Source organism: Miscanthus floridulus, unplaced genomic scaffold (assembly GCF_019320115.1).
Source record: "Miscanthus floridulus cultivar M001 unplaced genomic scaffold, ASM1932011v1 fs_151_1_2, whole genome shotgun sequence".
NCBI classification, from domain to species: Eukaryota; Viridiplantae; Streptophyta; class Magnoliopsida; order Poales; family Poaceae; genus Miscanthus; species Miscanthus floridulus.
The window spans coordinates 737-6,941 of NW_027096279.1; the positions used below are offsets into that span (position 1 = coordinate 737).

At 39.2% G+C, this 6,205-nt stretch overlaps 1 pseudogene; it reads left to right on the plus strand.

Annotated features, from left to right (window-relative positions):
- The first annotated feature begins 2,950 nt into the window (after positions 1–2,950).
- Positions 2,951–3,782, plus strand: LOC136530518 (CBL-interacting protein kinase 22-like; annotated as a pseudogene).
- The last annotated feature ends 2,423 nt before the right edge of the window (positions 3,783–6,205 follow it).

A 6,205-nucleotide genomic window follows, 5' to 3' on the forward strand; every position in this document is an offset into this window, starting at 1 on the left:
GACACTGTCCATCATAAGACTTCTAGGGACCTCAAAAACCAATATATAAGCTTGTAGTAGTATTATTAGTTTTGGTTCCGGCAAATGGTCTACAATTAAATTTGTCTTGTATATTTAAATAAACTTCTACGTTTGGTTACCTTAATGTAAAATTATGTCAAAATCTGTAGGGTCACCATTGCTTGTTAGTACTTGACAAGTATGGGAAGGAGGTGTTTAAGGAACTCTCCCTGTTCCAAAAATTCCAAAAAAAAAATGATATTACATCTTTCCTTCACTGATATTTTGAACTATATATAACATTGCGTACACGGTAGGACGAAATGAGGACATCGCGGTTGAACTTTGCACCTTTTATGGCAGCTTGGTCGCTGAATTCGATTAGTTGTAACCTGGACATCAAACTTTTTCAGGTTCCCTTTTGCAGGGGGTATTCAGCAGCTTACTTGCGATAGAGCATTCATGAGCATTACAACATGCATAGCAAAGCTTTCCTATGCATCATTTTTAGCTCCGGGTGATTCCTTAGAAGTGCAAAATACGCCATTCTTTCAGTTCATCGAGTCACGTCATGTCGAACTCCAGCTGCTGGGAACTCCAGCTGATAGGAAGGTCATCGACGTCAGAATGTTGCTGTCGAGCCAATTTGCTGACATCCCCAATCAGATGTGATAGAAACTGTCAGACCAGAATAGCGCCTAGCTCTGGTGATTGCAATGGCTAACCACAAGGGGCGGTGTTGCATTTACTAAACTCCAGCTAAGACTGCCACTTATAAATATAAGGCCATATTAGTGTGAATGAACTGGTAATGAAGGGTTGTGAATTTGAAGCCGTGAAAAAACATGTGCGCACATATTTTTGTATGACTTGAGAGAGGTTGTGTTGTGATAGTAGTTTGTCGGTGATCTTTAAGGTCTACTCCATCCATTTTAAATTATAAGTTATTTTGTTTTTTTAATATATAACTTTTCTTATATATCTGGATATATATTATAAAAACTATGTATCTAGAAAAGCCATACAATAAGAAGAGAGGGAGAGTAGAATTTTACTCTTTCAATTTTTTTTGTGATTGGAATATTTCTGGTGGCAAATCAAAGTGACAAAATCGGCACTATGCTTGGCCACATCTCGAGATTGCGACTACAATTAAACATAAAAGAATTATGTCTCCGTATATTTTTTCTTATTTTGAAAAGCTTGTCCCCCACAAATTGCTTATGGTGGAACTACAACATATGTCAAGCGACACATAACATAGCGAAGCCATTGCTCTACTCCCTCTGTTCCATAAAGAGTGTCATTCTCACTTCTCAAGAAGTCGATTAGTTTTAGCTTTAACCAAATATATATAAGAAAATATTACTATTTATGATACATAATTAGTATGATTAGATGAATCGTTGAATATGTTTTCATAATAAACTTATTTGGAGATACAAATGTTGCTAATAATTTCTACAAATCTAGTTAAACTTAAAAGAAATTTGACCAGCAAGAACCCGATAGTGACATTCTTTTTGGGATTGAGTAGAAACAAGAACACGGTAGTGAAATAGTAGGAGAGAATTAGATCTATTAATGAGTTGGGTTTAATGGTTTGGATTTTTAAGTGGATACACTTTGAATGGACGAAAATGACTTCATACTTTTAGTGGGTTGAGCTTAATATGAAGGCCCTGTTTGATTTCCTAAGAAAAATAAGAATAAGGTAGAAAAATGAAAACACTTAGATTCTAGATTCCAACTATCTACCCTAAACCTACCATTTGGAGATTTTCACTATACTTAGGCAATAATCACTATGAGAATGAGATCCAAACATCCCTCATTTTTTATGCAAAATTTGGATTCTACATTCACAATCTAGAATCCAAAGTCTCATTATAAGAACAAGATCCAAACATGCCCAAAATTAGTTTGTGTTGAAATGTGAGTGTAATGAACAAGTATTGGAAGAATTGTCACTTTTATTGATCTCTGAAATATATTTATACAAGTGAACGAGTGTCATGAAGGGACACGACTGTTTCAAAAGGACATGCCCTTTGAAGTAAAACCAATTGTCAAATCCTATCCACTAATCTTGTACTTGATGGATGAGATCACTTCGTAAACAGGCGTCTGTTCGTGGCGTCATTGATGAGATCACCGAAGGGATTTCTGTTGAGAGCCACCATTTCGTAACAGTTTGGATAGGGTTAGATTGGATGGTTTTGGTTGGCTTTTCTATATATTCTATGTGTATATAAGTCTACTGGTTTGAAATGGATTGAACATACTACATGTTATAGTCATTAGGTTAACTTGATGTGGGACCTACATTAACTTGATGTTTCTTGTTTGTCATAAATTTACTCATGTTATTTTTCGGTCATGAAAGTAAAAATTTTTTGGTTCATGCAATTAATTTAATTTTAACACATGACTTATATATTTTTCTTTGCCACACAACAATTTCTTTTTTCATGCTAGTTATTTTCTCTACTGTTATTGTTGATTTTAATATTTTCGGTGCATTCTAATGCAATTTTGTTTTTTCAATCATAAGAATTATATAATACGCAGACAAGAACAAATAATATTTGTGAAAGAATTTTTGTTTACGAAAATCTGTACTGATGTCAGTAATGTAGTGCTGAGGTCAGCAAAGCCTCGCCGATCCGAGGCGAGCAGTTACGCAAAAATTTCGCGCGCCCGTGAAAACGCGAGGCCTTATCCTACTCAAACCAAAAATTGAATTCGAGTCGGAGTCGTAAGCGTTAGAGCGACGCCACCGGCCACCACCATCGCAGTTGTCGGATGATCGGATTCCCTTCCGTCACCTTCTGTCAATCGCTTCTTTCCATCTCGATTCACAATTCGCTTTCTCTCTGCTCTCCGCTCTTCTTTCGATCCCAGATTCCCACTGCCTCCTCTCCCAATCTCGAGTTTAGAACTTCAGATCATGTCTGCAGCGATGGCTGTGGCGCCGACGGCTCGCAAGCGTCCGGCACCGGATTAGAATCACGCGCTGCTGCTGACGCGAACAAACGACCGCGGCACAGCGGTTCGACGAGTTCGAGCTTTTCGAGGTGCTCGGGGAGGGCGCCGAAAGCGTCGTGCGCAGGGGCGCGACCGCCGCACCGGCAAGAAGGTGGCGCTCAAATGTATCCGCGGCGATGGGCCCGACGGCCACGGGCCCCCTGACCGCCGCGCACTAGCCATGGAGGCCGTCTGCCTCCACGCGTGCCGCGGCCACCCGTCAATCATCGGAATCAAGGATGTCGCCGCCGACCCCAGGACCGGGGATGTCCACCTTGTGTTGGAGCTGGTCCACGGCGGGGTAAGCCTGCGCGACTCCATGTGGAGGCCCTTGTCCGAGGACGTGGTCCGCGAGATGATGCGGCAGCTCGTCAGCGCTGCCAAGAAGATCCATAGTGTGGGCTTCATCCATCGCGAACAGGCTGCTTGTCAGGAAGTAGTAGATTCTTGCCTTGAGGAAATGCTCTGACACAGATTCACCTCAATTTTTTTTAGATAAGCTTCGCCTCAATTACCAACGGTAAAGCTAAAGGTATGAGAGTTGTGAGTTACTATTCCTAAGTGCATCTGCTGTTTGAGTTACAGGTCTGAATCATCTGAATGGTGTTGGGCCTCCATTGATCCACAGGGATAGCGACTAAGATTTTGGATTGGAATGGGTCACGGAGAAGCAGATTCTATAGAGCTTCGTCCTGGTTACTACGGAGCTGGAGCTAATGTCCTAGTGTGCTTTGACTGACAGGAAGCATCGTCACAGAGGATACTTGCTCTCTCGCTGACCCAGTTAAACAAACAGGTACTGGTTAACTCTGCCATAGCCCATAGGGCATGTTAAGATCAGAATACTACACATCATAATACTCAGCACATGTTTTTGTCAGTTCAATTCGGACCTTTCTTACAAGGTGTCTTATTCTTTTACCAATGACAGATGAAACGAATAGCTGAATCTTGCATATTGATGAGGATCTGTTGAATATTATGAATAGTTTGCAATCCATTTGGGGGGCAGATTTTTGTTTCCAGTTTGCTCCATGGAGTGTCACTAAATTCCTCTCATCAAGTCTATTTCCAATGCTTTTTTTTTCCATTACGTGAAATGACTCTTTGTTTAGAACTTCTTTTTTTATCCAAACACATGTAGTACTTGGGTCAGACAGGGGTAGTGATGCTTTCAAATACAGGATACACTTGATTTGCTAGGACCGTAGATCGAGAAGGTGTATGCACGATTGTGAACGTTCAGCAGAGATTGAAAAAAAAAACTAAGGAGGCAGTTACCAACCTCTCATCGGGAGATTATTGAGCCAACCTATATTCAACTTCAATGGCATTCAGCAGAGATCACAATGACAATTTAGTGATATAAGAATATAAGATAAGAGTATGTGGATTGTACATGTAAAGAATTCTTCAGGAATGTGTAGCCATGGATCATGACATTTGGTGACACTGTCCATCATAAGACTTCTAGGGACCTCAAAAACCAATATATATAAGCTTGTAGTAGTAGTATTTGTTTTGGTTCCGGCAAATGGTCTACAATTAAATTTGTCTTGTATATTTAAATAAACTTCTACATATTGGTTACCTTAATGTAAAATTATGTCAAAGTCTGTAATAGATTCAATTGCAAGTTAGATTAGGGTCACCATTGCTTGTTTTAGTTCTTGACAAGTATGGGAAGGAGGTGTTTGAGGAACTCTCCCTGTTGCAGGTCTCAGCTTAGCTTCATTCCATTCCAGACATTAGGTTTTGTTCCAAAAATTCCAAAAAAATGATATTAAATCTTTCCTTACTGTTTGAACTATATATAGCATTGCGTACACGGCCGGACGAAATGAGGACATCACGGTTGAACTTTGCACCTTTTATGGCAGCTTGGTTTCTGAACTCGATTAGTTCTAACCTGGACATCAGACTTTTTCAGGATCCCTTTTGCAGGGGTATTCAGCAGCTGACTTGCGATAGAGCATTCATGAGCATTACAAAATGCATATCAAAGCTTTCCTATGCATCATTTGTTAGCTCCGGGTGATTCCTTAGAAATGCAAAATATGCCATTTAGTTCATCGAAGTCAGAATGCTGCTGTCGAGCCAATTTGCTGACAGCCCCAATCAGATAAGATAGAAACTGTCAGACCAGAATGGCGCCTAGCTCTCGTGATTGCAATGGTTACCACAAGGGGCGGTATTGCATTCAAGGGGCGGTGTTTCATTTACTAAACTCCAGCTAAGACTGCCACTTATAAATCAAAGGCCACATTAGTGTGAATGAACTGGTAATGAAGGGTTGTGAGTTTGAAGCCATGAAAAAACATTGTGCGCACATATTTTTGTATGACTTGAGGGAGGTTGTGTTGTGATAGTAATTTGTGGGTGATCTTCAGGGTCCACCCCATCCATTTCAAATTATAAATCGTTCTAATTTTTTATATATAACTTTAATTATATATCTAAATCTAAATATGTATATTTATGTCTTGATATATGATAAAACTACGTACCTAGAAAAGCCATATATAATACAGAGAGAAAGAGAGAGTAGAATTTTACTCTTTGATTTTTTTTTTTTTTTTGTGGTTGGAATATTTCTAGTGGCTAATCAAAGTGACAAGAATCGGCACTATGCTGGGCCACATCTCGAGAATGCGACTACAATTAAACATAAAAGAACTATGTCACCGTATATTTTTGTTCCTTTGAAAAGCTTGTCCCCCACAAATCGTTTATGGTGAAACTACAACACATAACATAGCAAAGCTATTGATCTACTCCCTCTATCCCATAAAAAGTGTCATTTCACTTCTCAAGAAGTCAATTAGTTTCAACTTTAACCGAATATATATGTAAGAAAATATTAACATTTATAATGCATAATTAGTATCACTAGCAAAAAGTGGTTGTGCGTTACAACAGGACATATAACTTGTTAATCACCTAGATAAATTGTAACTCGGAGATTTACTTAATTAATAGTCGTGTTATGCACTTGAATTTGTCTTAGAATTAGATTACGTGTCATGCTTTGTGAGATGTGCTGTCTAACTCATATGTCCAAGGCTTGATGATTTATCCCATGACTGACATTCATTTCAATTCGCCTTGTAATTGGATTTTTTGCGCCCCTTCTAGACATATTGCTCTAACTCATACGGACAAGGAAGAGAGTGATAGA